Below are 15,889 nucleotides of genomic sequence, written 5' to 3' on the forward strand. Positions count from 1 at the left end.
TTGTATTAGAGCAACTAGTTGAGGTTTCAACTCAAAATTGTTTGCTCCAACGGCTGGGATTGAGATGCTTCTTCCATCAAACTTGGAAGTAGGTGTAGTATAATCACCAAGCATCCTCCTTGCATTATTATTTTCAGCTGCCATCTCCTCTTCCTTTTCGAAAATTTCTGTAAGGTTATCTCTAGATTGTTGTAATTTAGCTTCTCTTAGTTTCCTCTTCAGAGTCCTTTTAGGTTCAGGATCTGCTTCAACAAGAATATTCTTATCCTTGCTCCTGCTCATATAAAAAAGAAGGGAACAGAAAATAATAATGGGGATCCTCTTTACCACAGTAGAGAGATTCCTTTATGTTAGTAGAAGAAGAAAGGAATAGAAGAAGGAACAGGTAAGAATCCAAACGGTAAAGATAGGTTCAGATTCTTTGAGATGAAGAGAAGTGTTAGTAAATAAATAAATAAATAGAAGGACATGAGAGGGAGAGAATTCGAAAATTAATTTTGAAAAAGGGTTAATGATTTTTGAAAATTAAAAGAAGAATTAAAATTAAAAATTAAAATTTAAAACAATTAGTTAATTAAAAGAATTTTGAAAAAGAGGGAGGTAATTTTCGAAAATTAGAGAGAGGAAAGTAGTTAGGTGGTTTTTGAAAAAGATAAGATATAATTAATACAAACAAAAAGTCAACTAGTTAGTTGAAGAAGATTTGAAAATCAATTTTTGAAAAGATAAGAAGTTGGAAAAGACATTTTAAAATCAAGTTTTTGAAAAAGATAAAAAGATATGATTGAAAAATATTTAATTAAAAAGATATGATGGAAAAGATATTTTGAAAAAGATTTGATTTTTAAAATCAAAATTGATTACTTGACTAACAAGAAATTAAAAGATATGATTCTAGAATTTAAAGATTGAACCTTTCTTAATACGAAAGTAACAAACTTCAAATTTTTTAATCAATCACATTAATTGTTAGTAAAGTTTTTGAAAATCATGAAATAAAGATAAGAAAAAGATTTTAAAATTTAAATTAAAAATTTTTGAAAAATAGTAAGAAAAAATGAAAAAGATTTGATTTTTGAAAAAGTTTTGAAAAGATAAGATTTTTAAAATTGAAAATTTGACTTGACTTATAAGAAATAGCTAAGTTTTTAAAAATGTTTGACTAAGTCAACTCAAATTTTCGAAATTTTGAGAAAAATAAGGAAAAGATATTTTTTTTATTTTTGAATTTTTAATGATGAGAGGGAAAAACATAAAAATGATCCAAAATATGAAAATTTTTAGATCAAAACTAATGATGCATGCAAGAACACTATGAATGTCAAGATGAACACCAAGAACACTTTGAAGATCATGATAAACATCAAGAACTTATTTTGAAAATTTTTCATGCAAAGAAAACATGCAAGACACCAAACTTAGAAATCTTTAATGCTTAGACACTATGAATGCAAAAATGCATATGAAAAACAACAAAAGACACAAAACAAGAAAACATCAAGATCAAACAAGAAGACTTACCAAGAACAACTTGAAGATCATGAAGAACGCCATGCATGAATTTTCGAAAAATGCATAATTTTTAAAAACATGCAATTCACACACAACTTAAAAATTGACACTATACTCAAACAAGAAACACAAAAATATTTTTGAATTTATGATTTTATTAATTTTTTTGGATTTTTGTTATAAATTTTTCGAAAACATATTTTGGAAAAAGGAAGTAATGAATCCAAAGTCCTCAATCAGAATTCCAAGAATCATGTAATGTTAGTCAAAAGCTCCGGTCCAGGAATTAGACATGGCTTTACAGCCAACCAGGCTTCAACATGTTACATGAAACTAGAATTAAATCTTAAAAACTCTGAAAATTTTCGAAAACAGGTGATAAATTTTTTAAAGATTTTTGAAAAATTTTTGAAAATAAAACAAAAAGAAAATTACCTAATCTGAGCAACAAGATGAATCGTCAGTTGTCCATACTCAAACAATCCCCGCCAACAGCGCCAAAAGCTTGGTGCACAAAATTATGATCTCTAAAAATGGCATTCAACTTGGTATGTGCATTGGTGCACGAAATTGTGATCATCAATGGCGCCATCAACATGGTACGTTCAATTACAATCTCAACTCTTTATCACAACTTTGCACAACTAACCAGCAAGTGCACTGGGTCGTCCAAGTAATAAACCTTACGCGAGTAAGGGTTGATCCCACGGAGATTGTTGGTATGAAGCAAGCTATGGTCATCTTGTAAATCTCAGTCAAGCAGATTCAAATGGTTATGAATGATTTATGAATAAAGCATAAAATAAAGATAGAGATACTTATGCAATTCATTGGTGAGAATTTCAGATAAGCGTATGGAGATGCTTTGTCCCTTCCGTCTCTCTGCTTTCCTACTGTCTTCATCCAATCCTTCTTACTCCTTTCCATGGCAAGCTATATGTTGGGCATCACCGTTGTCAATGGCTACAGTCCCGTCCTCTCAGTGAAAATGTTCAACGCACTCTGTCACAACACGGCTATTCAGCTGTTGGTTCTCGATCATGTCGGAAGAGAATCCATTGATTCTTTTGTGTCTGTCACTAACGCCCCACAATCGCGAGTTTGAAGCTTGTCACAGTCATTCAATCCCTGAATCCTACTCAGAATACCACAGAAAAGGTTAAGACCTTCCGGATTCTCTTGAATGCCGCCATCAATTCTAGCTTATACCACAAAGATTCCGATTAAGAAATCCAAGAGATAGACATTCAAGCCTTGTTTGCTTGTAGAACGGAAGTGGTTGTCAGGCACGCGTTCATAAGTGAGAATGATGATGAGCGTCACATAATCATCACATTCATCATGTTCTTAGGTGTGAATGAATATCTTAGAACAAGAATAAGCTGAATTGAATAGAAGAACAATAGTAATTGCATTAATACTCGAGGTACATCAGAGCTCCGCACCTTAATCTATGGTGTGTAGAAACTCCACCGTTGAAAATACATAAGAACAAGGTCTAGGCATGGCCGAATGGACAGCCTCCCAAAGAGGGTTCAATCATAAAAACATGATCAAAAGATCTCAAGTGATCAAAAGATTCAAAGATCTAAAGATGAAAATATAATAGCAAAAGGTCCTATTTGTAGAGAACTAGTAGCTAGGGCTTACAAAGATGAGTAAAAATCCACTTCCGGGCCCACTTGGTGTGTGCTTGGGCTGAGAATTGAAGCATTTTCGTGTAGAGACTTTTCTTGGAGTTAAACGCCAGATTTTGTGCCATTTTGGGCGTTTAACTCCCATTCTTGTGCCAGTTCCGGCGTTTAACGCCGGGCAGTTTTGAGCTGATTTGTAACGCCGGTTTGGGCCATCAAATCTCGTGCAAAGTATGGACTATTATACATTGATGGAAAGCCCAGGATGTCTACCTTCCAACACAGTTGAGAGCGTGCCAATTGGGATTCTGTAGCTCCAGAAAATTCACTTCGAGTGCAGGGAGGTCAGAATCCAACAGCATCTGCAGTCCTTTTCAGCCTATGAATCAGATTTTTGCTCAGGTCCCTCAATTTCAGCCAGAAAATACCTGAAATCACAGAAAAACACACAAACTCATAGTAAAGTCCAGAAAAGTGAATTTTAACTAAAAACTAATAAAAATATAATAAAAACTAACTAAAACATACTAAAAACAATGCCAAAAAGCGTATAAATTATCCCGCTCATCACAATGCCAAACTTAAGTTGTTGCTTGTCCTCAAGCAACTAAAAATCAAATAAGATAAAAAGAAGAGAATATGAAATGAATTCCAAAAACATCTATGAAGATCAGTATTAATTAGATGAGCGGGGCTTTAGCTTTTTGCCTCTAAACAGTTTTGGCATCTCACTTTATCCTTTGAAATTCAGAATGATTGGTTTCTATAGGAACTCAGAATCCAGATAGTGTTATTGATTCTCCTAGTTAAGTATGATGATTCATGAACATAGTATACTTTTTGAGTCTTGGCCGTGGCCCAAAGCACTCTGTCTTCCAGTATTACCACCGGCTACATACATGCCATAGACACATAACTGAGTGAACCTTTTCAGATTGTGACTCAGTGATGAGCGGATAATTTATACGCTTTTTGGCATTGTTTTTAGGTAGTTTTTAGTAAGATCAAGCTACTTTTAGGGATGTTTTCATTAGTTTTTATGTTAAATTCACATTTCTGGACTTTACTATGAGTTTGTGTGTTTTCTGTGATTTCAGGTAATTTCTGGCTGAAATTGAGGGACTTGAGCAAAACTCTGAAAAAGGCTGACAAAAGGACTGCTGATTCTATTGGAATCTGACCTCCCTGCACTCGAAATGGATTTTCTGGAGCTACAGAACTTCAATTGGTGTGCTCTCAACGGCGTTGGAAAGTAGACATCCAGATCTTTCTAGCACTATATAATAGTCCATACTTTATTCGGAAATTGACGACGTAACTTTGCGTTGAACGCCAAGTACATGCTGCTGTCTGGAGTTAAACGCCAGAAAAACGTCATGATCCGGAGTTGAACGCCCAAAACACGTTATAACTTGGAGTTCAACTCCAAGAAAAGCCTCAACTCGTGGATAGATCAAGCTTAGCCTAAGCATACACCAAGTGGGCCCCGGAAGTGGATTTATGCATCAATTACTTACTCATGTAAACCCTAGTAACTAGTCTAGTATAAATAGGATAAGTTACTATTGTATTAGACATCTTTTGACAGTTTAATCTTTTGACAGTTTAATCTTTTGACAGTTTAATCTTTTGACTTGGTAGTCTTTGATCATTCGGTCTCTTGATCATTCAGGGGGCTGGCCATTCGGCCATGCCTGAACCTTTTACTTATGTATTTTCAACAGTGGAGTTTCTGCACACCATAGATTAAGGGTGTGGAGCTCTGCTGTACCTCAAGTTTCAATACAATTATGATTACTTTCTATTCAATTCTCTTCTATTCTTATTCCAAGATATACGTTACACTTAAGTTTGATGAATGTGATGATCCGTGACACTCATCATCATTCTCACCTATGAACGCGCGTGACTGACAACCACTTCCGTTCTACTCTAGGCCGGGCGCATATCTCTTAGATTCCCCAACAGAATCTTCGTGGTATAAGCTAGATAGATGGCGGCATTCATGAGGATCCGGAAAGTCTAAACCTTGTCTATGGTATTCCGAGTAGGATTCTATGATTGAATGACTGTGACAAGCTTCAAACTCCTGAAGGCTGGGCGTGATGACAAGCGCAAAAGAATCAAGGGATTCTATTCCAACCTGATTGAGAACCAACAGATGATTAGCCGTGCTGTGACAGAGCATAGGAACGTTTTCACTGAGAGGATGGGATGTAGCCATTGACAACAGTGATGCCCTATATACAGCTTGCCATGGAAAGGAGTAGGAAGGATTGGATGAATGTAATAAGAAAATAGAGATACGAGAGGAGCACAACATCTTCACACACTTATCTGAAATTCCAACTATTGCTTTACATAAGTATTTCTATCCCTTTTTATTGTCTATTTATTTATTAATTTTCGAACTCATCATAAACCATTTTAATCTGCCTAACTGAGATTTACAAGGTGACCATAGCTTGCTTTATACCAACAATCTCTGTGGGATCGACCCTTACTCACGTAAGGTATTACTTGGATGACCCAGTACACTTGCTGGTAAAGTTGAACGGAGTTATGATCACACCAGGGATTATTATGATCCCAATTTATCACACCATGATCTCTTTGGGGTATTTTTGATTTCACACGAATACAAAGAGACCAACTTTGAGGATCACAATTTCGTCCACCAAGTTTTTGGCGCCGTTGCCGGGGATTGTTCGAGTATGGACAACTGACGGTTCATCTTGTTGCTCAGATTAGGTAATTTTCTTTTCAAAAAGTTTTCAAAATTTTTCTTTTATTTTCGTTTTTCTAAAAGAATATTTTCGAAAAAAATAAAATAAAAATACAAAAAAATTAGAAAATCATAAAAATCAAAAATATTTTGCGTTTCTTGTTTAAGTCTTGTGTTAATTTTTAAGTTTGGTGTCAATTGCATGTTTTTAAAATTTATGCATTTTTTTTCGAAAATTCCATGCACTCATAGTGTTCTTCATGATCTTCAAGTTGTTCTTGATAAGTCCTCTTGTTTGATCTTGATGATTTCTTGTTTTGTGTTGTTTGTTGTTTTTCATGTGCATCTTTGCATTCATATTTTCCATGCATTAAAGATTTCTAAGTTTGGTGTCTTGCATGTTTTCTTTGCATCAAAAATTTTTCAAAATTATGTTCTTGATGTTCATCATGATCTTCAAAGTGTTCTTGGTGTTCATCTTGACATTCATAGTGTTCTTGCATGCATCTTGTGTTTTGATCCAAAATTTTCATATTTTGGGTCATTTTTGTGTTTTTCTCTCTCATCATAAAAAATTTCAAAAATCAAAAAAATATCTTTTCCTTTTTTATCCCCTAATTTTCTAAAATTTGAGTTGACTTGGTCAAAAAATTTTTAAAATTAGTTGTTTTTTACAAGTCAAGTTAAATTTTCAATTTAAAAAAAAATCTTATCTTTTTTAAATCTTTTTCAAAAATCATATCTTTTTCATTTTTTATTATTTTCGAAAAAAATTTCAAAACTCTTTTTCAAAATATTTTCAAAATCTTTTTCTTATCTTTATATCATATTTTCGAAAATTCACTAATAATTAATGTGATTGATTCAAAAATTTGAAGTTTGTTACTTTCTTGTTAAGAAAGGTTCAATCTTTAAGTTCTAGAATCTTATCTTGTAGCTTCTTGTTAGTTAAGTCATTTTAAAAATTAAATCTTTTTCAACAAATCTTTTATCTTTTATCTTTTCTTTTTCAAAAATTTTATCTTTTTCAAAATTTGATTTCAAAATATCTTATCTAACCTCTTATCTTCTTATCTTTTCAAATTTGATTTTAATATCTTTTTCAACTAACTCTTTGACTTTTTGTTTGTTTCCTATCTTTTTCAAAACCAACTAACTACTCTTCCCTCTCTAATTTTTGAAAATACTTTTCTCTTTTTCAAAAAATTCTTTTTGTTTTAAATTTCTAATCTTAATCTTATCTTATCTCTGATTTTCGAAAGTTACTAACCCTTTTTTTTTTCAAAATTGTTTTCGAAATTCTCCCTCTCTTTTCTTATTCTATTTATTTATTTAATTACTAACACTTCTCTTCACCCCTCTCCACCTGATATCCGAATCCCCTCTTCTACATTCTTCTCCCCTTTCTTCTTCTACTAACATAAAGGAATCTCTATACTGTGACATAGAGGATTCCTCTTTCTTTTCTTGTTTTCTTCTCTTTCATATGAGCAGGAACAAGGATAAAGGCACTCTTGTTGAAATTGATCCAGAACCTGAAAGGACTCTGAAGAGAAAATTAAGAGAAGCCAAGTTACAACAATCTAAAGGTAACCTTTCAGAAATATTAGAACAAGAGAAGGAGATGGCAGCCGAAAATAATAATAATGCAAGGAGAATGCTTGGTGACTTCACAAAACCAACGTCCAAGTTTGATGGAAGAAGCATCTCCATTCCTACCATTGGAGCCAATAACTTTGAGCTGAATCCTCAGCTAGTTGCCTTAATGCAACAAAACTGCAAGTTTTATGGACTTCCATCTGAAGATCCTTATCAGTTTCTAACTGGGTTCTTGCAGATCTGTGAGACTGTAAAGACGAATGGAGTTGATCCTGAAGTCTACAGACTCATGCTTTTCCCTTTTGCTGTAAGAGACAGAGCTAGAATATGGTTGGATTCACAACCTAAGGATAGCCTGGACTCCTGGGATAAGCTGGTCACTGCCTTCTTGGATAAATTCTTTCCTCCCCAAAAGCTGAGCAAGCTGAGAGTGGATGTTCAAACCTTCAAACAAAAAGATGGTGAATCCCTCTATGAAGCTTGGGAAAGATATAAGCAGCTGACCAAAAGATGTCCATCTGACATGTTTTCAGAATGGACCATATTAGATATATTCTATTATGACCTGTCTGAATTTTCGAAAATGTCATTGGACCATTCTGCAGGTGGATCTATTCACCTAAAGAAAACGCCTGAAGAGGCTCAAGAACTCATTGACATGGTTGCAAACAACCAATTCATGTACCCTTCTGAGAGGAATTCCGTGAATAATGGGATACCTCAGAAGAAAGGAGTTCTTGAAATTGATGCTCTGAATGCCATATTGGCTCAGAACAAAGTGTTGACTCAACAGGTCAACATGATCTCTCAAAGTCTGAATGGATGGCAACATGCATCCAACAGTACTAAAGAGGCAGCTTCTGAAGAAGCTTATGATCCTGAGAACCCTGCCATGGCAGAGGTTAATTACATGGGTGAACCTTATAGAAACACCTATAACTCATCATGGAGAAATCATCCAAATTTCTCATGGAAGGATCAACAAGAGCCTCAACAAGGCTTTAACAATGGTGGAGGCAATAGGCTAAGCAATAGCAAGCCATATCCATCATCTTCTCAGCAAAACAGACAGAGAATTCTGAGTAAAACACTTCTAATTTAGCCAATATAGTCTCTGATCTGTCAAAAGCCACTTTCAGTTTCATGAGTGACACAAGATCCTCCATCAGAAACCTGGAGGCACAAGTAGGCCAGCTGAGTAAGAAAGTCATTGAAACTCCTCCCAGTATTCTCCCAAGCAATACAGAAGAGAATCCAAAAGGAGAGTGCAAGGCCATTGATGTGATCAATGTGGCCGAATGCACAAGGGAGGAGGAGGACGAAAATCCTTGTGAGGAAGACCTCATGGGATGTCCTTCAAACAAGAAGGAGTTTCCTATTAAGGATCCAAAGGAATCTAAGGCTCATACAGAGACCATAGAGATTCCATTAAATCTCCTTCTGCTATTCATGAGCTCTGAAGACTATTCTTCTTCTGAAGAGGATGAAGATGTGACTGGAGAGTAAGTTGCTCAATATTTAGGAGCTATCATGAAGCTGAATGCCAAGCTGTTTGGTAATGAGACTTGGGAAAGTGAACCTCCCTTGCTCATTAGTGAACTAGATACTTGGATTCAGCAAACTCTACCTCAAAAGAAACAAGATCCTGGCAAGTTCTTAATACCTTGTACCAAAGGCACCATGACCTTTGAAAAGGCTCTATGTGATCTGGGGTCAGGGATAAATCTTATGCCACTCTCTGTAATGGAGAAGCTGGGAATCATTGAGGTACAACCTGCCTTGTTCTCATTACAATTGGCAGACAAGTCATTGAGACAAGCTTATGGAATAGTGGAGGACGTGTTAGTAAAGGTTGAAGGCCTTTACATCCCTGCTGATTTCATAATCTTAGACACTAGGAAGGAAGAGGATGAATGCATCATCCTTGGAAGACCTTTCCTAGCCACAGCAGAAGCTGTGATAGATGTCAACAGAGGTGAATTAGTCCTTCAATTGAATGGGGACTACCTTGTGTTTAAGGCACATGGCCATCCCTCTGTGACAAAAGAGAGTAAGCATGAAGAGCTTCTTTCAGTTCAGAGTCAAGAAGAACCCCCACAGTCAAACTCTAAGTTTGGTGTTGGGAGGCCACAACCAAACTCTAAGTTTGGTGTTAAGATCCCATATCCAAACTCTAAGTTTGGTGTTGGGACTATACAACATTGACCTAATCATCTTGTGGCTCCATGAAAGCCACTGTCAAGCTATTGACATTAAAGAAGCGCGTGTTGAGAGGCAACCCAATTTTATCTAATTTTTATTTTATATTATTTTATTTTTATTTTGTGTTTTATTAGGTACATGATCATGAGGAGTCACGAAAAAATCATAAAAAATTAAAAATAAAATAAAAAACAGCAGAAGAAAAAAATCACACCCTGGAGGAAGAACAGGCTGGCGTTCAACGCCAGTAAAATGCATCTGGCCGGCGTTCAACGCCAGAACAGAGCATCACTCTGGCGCTGAACGCCAGAAACAAGCAACATTCTGGCGCTGAACACCAGGAATGTGCCTAGAGAAGAAAAGCTGGCGCTGAACGCCAGTAACAAGCATGAAACTGGCGTTCAACGCCAGAAACATGCTTTACATGGGCGTTGAACGCCCAGAATGTGCACCACACGGCGTTTAAACGCCAGAATGGTGTGCAAAGGAAATTTACATGCCTATTTGGTGCAGGGATGGAATTCCTTGACACCTCAGGATCTGTGGACCCCACAGGATCCCCACCTACTATATTCCCACCTTACCTCCTAATCCTATTTTGTGATTTCCCCATGTCACACTTCCCAACACTCTTCACCAATCACCTCAATCCCTCTTCCCAATCACCTCCCTCACCACTCACATCCATCCACTCTTCCCCATAAACCCCACCTACCTTCAAAAATTCAAAACCATTTTCCCACCCACTCCCACCTAAATGGCCGAATACACACTCTCCCCTCTCCCTATATATACCCTTCCATTCTACTTCATTTTCACACAACACAACCCCCTCTTATTCACCTTGGCCGAACCTACATCTCTCCCTCTCTACCATATTCTCTTCTTCTTCTTCTTCTCTTCTTTCTTCTGTTTCTCGAGGACGAACAATATTTTAAGTTTGGTGTGGTAAAAGCATAAGCTTTTTGTTTTTCCATTACCATCAATGGCACCCAAGGCCGGAGAATCCTCTAGAAAAGGAAAAGGGAAGACAAAAGCTTCCACCTCCGAGTCATGGGAGATGGAAAGATTCATCTCCAAAAGCCATCAAGACCACTTCTATGATGTTGTGGCAAAGAAGAAGGTGATCCCTGAGGTCCCTTTCAAGCTCAAGAAGAATGAGTATCCGGAGATCCGACATGAAATCCAAAGAAGAGGTTGGGATGTTGACAAACCCCAATTTGACGGTTTGTTTTGTATTAAATTTAGAGTGTCTTGATAACCTTTTGTCACATTTAGCCTATGAATTAGCATGGTTTTGTTATCTCTCCCATATTCGTGCTTAAGTGTAAAAACATGCTTTTTGAGCCTTATTTTGATGAATTCTAGTTTCTCTTTGATTCCATAAGATGCCTTGATGTGTTTGCTAGTAATTTCAGGATTGAAATAGGCTAGGCATGGATCAAAGGAAGCAAGGAAGGAAGCATACAAGTGGAGAGAAGCACAAAAAGCCAAAGAATTGATCCAGGCCATGCACGCGCACGCGCACAAGGCGCTCGCGCGCACATTGCGAAACAGGACAAGGACGCGCACGCGTACCGCGCGCTCACGCGCTGATGGTGGCACATGACCTCATTAATGTAACACGTGCCTGGCGATTTTGGAAGGTTTTCAGCAACCAACTTTGGCGCCAAAATGCATATAAGAGCCAAGGATTGAAGGGGATTGATATACATTCACACCCATAGACTAATTAGGAGATCATTAGATAGATAATTAGTTTTAGAAGTAGTTTCTAGAGAGAGAAGCTCTTACTTCTCTCTAGAATTAGGATTAGGATTAGGTTTAGTTCTTAGATCTAGATTTAGATTCATCTTCTTCTACTTCTATCTTCTCAATTCCTTGTAGTTACATTCATTCTTCTCCTACTCTTTTGGTGTAATCTCTTTTATGTTGTTCTTATATTTTGTTGTAGATCTAGTATTGTTCCTTCTACTTTCTTTCAATTCAATTCAAGGTAATTCATAATAATCGTGTTTCTTTTGATTGTTGTTGTTAATTTCTTTCAATAATTGTTGTTAGATTCTCTTCTTGTTGTCAATTTGCTTTGCTTTTCTTTTGTGCCTTCCAAGTGTTTGATGAAATGCTTGGTAGGATTTTAGTGTAGCTTTTGTTCCTCTTGGCTTTGGTTGAGTAATTAGTGACTCTTGAGTTATCTAATCCTTTTGTTGATTGATAATTAGAAGTTGCTAATTGATTTGAATACCTCTGAAGCTAGTCTTTCCTTTAGGAGTTGATTAGGACTTGAGGGATCAAATTGATTCATCCACTTGACTTTCCTCCATGGTTAGAGGTTGACTAAGTGGGAGTAATGGATAATTTTCCATCACAATTGAGGAGGATAACTAGGATAGGACTTCTAGTTCTCATATCTTGCCAAGAGCTTTGCTAGTTGTTAGTTTATTTTCTTTGCCATTTATATTCCTTGTCTAAACTCTTAAAAACCCCAAATATAACTCACAACCAATAACAAGACACTTTATTGTAAATCCTAGGGAGAACGACCCGAGGTTTGAATACTTCGGTTTATAAAATTAGGGGTTTGTTACTTGTGACAAACAAATTTTTGTATGAGAGGATTATTGTTGGTTTAGAGACTATACTTCGACGAGATTTTATTTGAGAAATTCTAAACCGTCAAAAATCCAATCGTCAAAATGGCGCCGTTGCCGGGGATTTGCAATGGTGTTGTGTTATTGGTCATTGTACATATGTGAATATTGTGAATAGGTTTATCTTTTGTTTGTTTCTTAATTTTTGTTAGTTTTATTTCGTTTTTCCATAATGAGTTCTCACTTTGGCTATGAGTTTGGCTCTAATTGTGTTGTAGGAAATGTGGACTTTAATGGCAACATGTACCAAGGATGGAACACTCCAAGATGGGAGGAGCCTCAAGGAATTGATCACTCCTATTGGCAACAACCTCCGGATACTTATAGGTATAACCCCCATCCTAACGCATGTCAATTTAACGGCTATGATGACTCTTTTTGTGACACTCAACAATCACCATCATATGCCTATGAATCTCATCCTCAACATGAACCTCAACCATTCTCACAAGCCTTTCCATACCAAGCACCTTCCTATGATCCATATTCACCATATGACCAATCATCCATGCCATATTCTTATGACCATTATGAGCGAGAACCCTTAGAACCACCACAACCCTATCAAGATTACTCCCAAGAACCACCTCAATACACACCATCTCCACAATTTTATCAAGAGGAACCACCTTCCTACCATGAATCCTCTCTCCAAAATAATGAACCTTCCTACTCACCCCAAGCCCCAATAGATGATTCTCTTACCTTGCTACTTCAAGGACAAGCGGATATGCAAAGGAACACCTTAGAGTTTGTGACTAACTTGACCAAGGTAGTGCATACTTTAGCCTACAAATGTTTGAACACTCAAGGTGCTTCCCTAGCCACATATGGAGAATCCATTGAAGAGCAAAGCATGAAGGAGAGATTGAAAACTCCGGTGGGGGATGAGGAATGCTATTTTGTGTTGGAACAATTGGAGGAGCCTATGATCATTGAAGAAAAGGAAGAAGTGGTTGAAGATCTAGGGGATGTCGAAAGTCCATGGGAATGTAGCATCATGGAGCACTTTCCCAAGAAGCTTGATATTGATGTTGAGGAGGGTGCGCAACCTCCAAGGCATGTCATAGTTGAAGACTTGGAAGAGGCCTATCAAAAGATGGATTCCATCATGGATGAATTTCTATCTACAATCGAATCCTCTCCCATTGGACATGAAGTTGAAGTTATAGAAGAGTGTGTACAACCTCCCAAGGAAAACGAAAATGACATGGTGTATATCGAAATTGAAGAATATGAAGAGGTTGATCAAGAGATGGATTCATTCATCAATGAATTCCTATCCAAAATTGAATCACCTCCCATTGGGCAAGATGAAGTTCTTGAAGACAACACCAAGCCATGTGGAAAAAGGGAAAAGGTTGAATTTGAAGAAGCTTGTGAAGCGGTGGAAGCAACCCAAGAAGAGCCTAAAGAAGTAGACCTTGCATTGTCTAAGTGTGGGAAAGCCTCCCTTCGCAAGTTACCATCCAAAACAACATTCAAGTGGGTAAAATTCTTATCCCTAAGCTTTAATTTCTCACTTAAATATGGTTTGATTGAAAATGATGGTCAACTTAGAACTCTTTGTGGAATTAAAAGTAAGAATGAGTTGTGTAGTGGTTGGAAAGTAGGTGTTAAGCTCATTAAGGTCAAGGCCTCAAGGTATAGGGATAATGTTGGGACAAGGATCACTTTGTATGGATCTAGAAGGAAACATCGGTGGAGTAACGAGAATTCTGTGTGTCCACCCATCCGACAAAATCATGGAACTCAACTAACGGATGGATGCGAAAATAAGATATGGGATCCCGGTTCGCTATGTGAAGACCAAATATGGGAACTCGTATTTTGGGTAGAACTCTGCCCAAGCTTAACAAAAATGGTTGGAAATTCTGTCAACCAATTGAGGGGAAAAGATCCTTGGAGATTCAAGGATGAGTACAAACATAAGCCACCATGACAACAAGCATCTCAAAATGTCCAACTTAAGGACTTAAACTAAAAGTGCTAGGTGGGAGACACCCCACCACGGTAAACTCTTTCCACTCTCTTTTAAATTTGTTCAATAAGTGATTTAAGTTACCATTGTAGGTAGATGTTTCGTACAAATTCGTTTGTACAACTTAATTGTTAGCTTAGTCACGTGCATGTTGTGTTTAGTAGTAGATGAATAATATCAAAAATTGTATTTTTGTGAATTGTATGATGGTTGAGTGAATAAGAGTTGTGAAGCCTAAGGGGAGCATCCAGCAATTTGTTTTCTGACATGATAAAAAAAAAAGGGGGGTGGACGCACGCGCACCATGTACGCGCACGCGTCCCTGTGTGGATGCACCGTGAGCCACACTCCCGAGAGTTGGGCCTCCCTTGGGCAAACGTTATGCCTTGAGCCCAACCTTACCCACGCGGACGCGCACTACGTGCGTGCGCGCCGTTTATGAGAACGTGGATGATCCACGCGGACGCGCACATGCCGCGACCGCACCGATTTGCTGCTGCAAATGATTGAGCCAAACCCCAGAGAGTTGAGCCATTTCTGGGCTAGCTTTAGGCCCCAGGCCCAACTCGATCTGCGCGAGCGCACGCATTGCGCCAGCGCGCCTCATCACAAATCGACAATGTACGCGGACGCGCACTTGCCGCGCACGCGTCCCGTGCGTGCTGCCGCCAATCTAGGCCACGGACCCGAGAGTTGGGCGTGCCTCAAGCCCCTCCTAAGCCTCAGGCCCAATCTAATGTACGCGTGCGCGCACTGTACGCGCACGCACCCATACCTATTCTGCCACCCACGCCATAGCGCACTGCACGCTCACGCGTGGACCTCCAAAATTTCTCACTGTGCGCGGACGCGTACACTCTGCGTGCGCGCCGATCTGATAGCGCGACTTCCAGGCCATTCTCCAGAGAGTTAGGCCTGAGCTGGGCCAACTCTAAGCCCCTAGCCCAACTCCATGCACGCGTGCGCTCACTGTGCGCGCACGCGTCCCTTCCTATTTTGCTCATCCACGCTCAGGCGCGTTGTACGCGCACGCGTAGGTCCCAAGTTTCATCAAGGGACGCGGACGCGCAAGTGGCGCGCGCGCGTCGATTCAAAATAAGGGATAACCATAGCACGCGTAGCACACTGCGCAGTCGCGCAACCCTTTTTCCCCCAACCTCCATCTTCTTCTTCCTCCTCTCTTCCCCAACCGCCGTCGCAGCAGCAGCACCGGCCGCCGCCGCACAACCTACCTCCGTCACCACCTTCGGCCATCATTCCTCATCCCCTTTCACCACCATCCATCCTCTCTCTCTCCCTCTCCTCTCACCCCTCTCACCGTGACCAATCCCTCCGCCGCCACCCCGTTACCACTGCCGGCGGCTCGCTCTCCCACTCCTTCCTGCACATTACCCTATCATTCTCTTCTCCCACCATCACCGTCCCCTTAGTCCTCATTCCTCCGGCCAACCCACCGCGCCAGCCGTCTCCACCAACACCGTTCACGGCGGTACCAGTTCCTGTTTCTGCTGCCCATCCATGTGTCCTTTCCATTCTTAGTTCCTCTCTGCCCCCAGGTTCCTGCTCCATTTCTGTTACTTTTTTT

This window comes from Arachis hypogaea, chromosome 3 (assembly GCF_003086295.3).
Source record: "Arachis hypogaea cultivar Tifrunner chromosome 3, arahy.Tifrunner.gnm2.J5K5, whole genome shotgun sequence".
Taxonomy (NCBI): domain Eukaryota; kingdom Viridiplantae; phylum Streptophyta; class Magnoliopsida; order Fabales; family Fabaceae; genus Arachis; species Arachis hypogaea.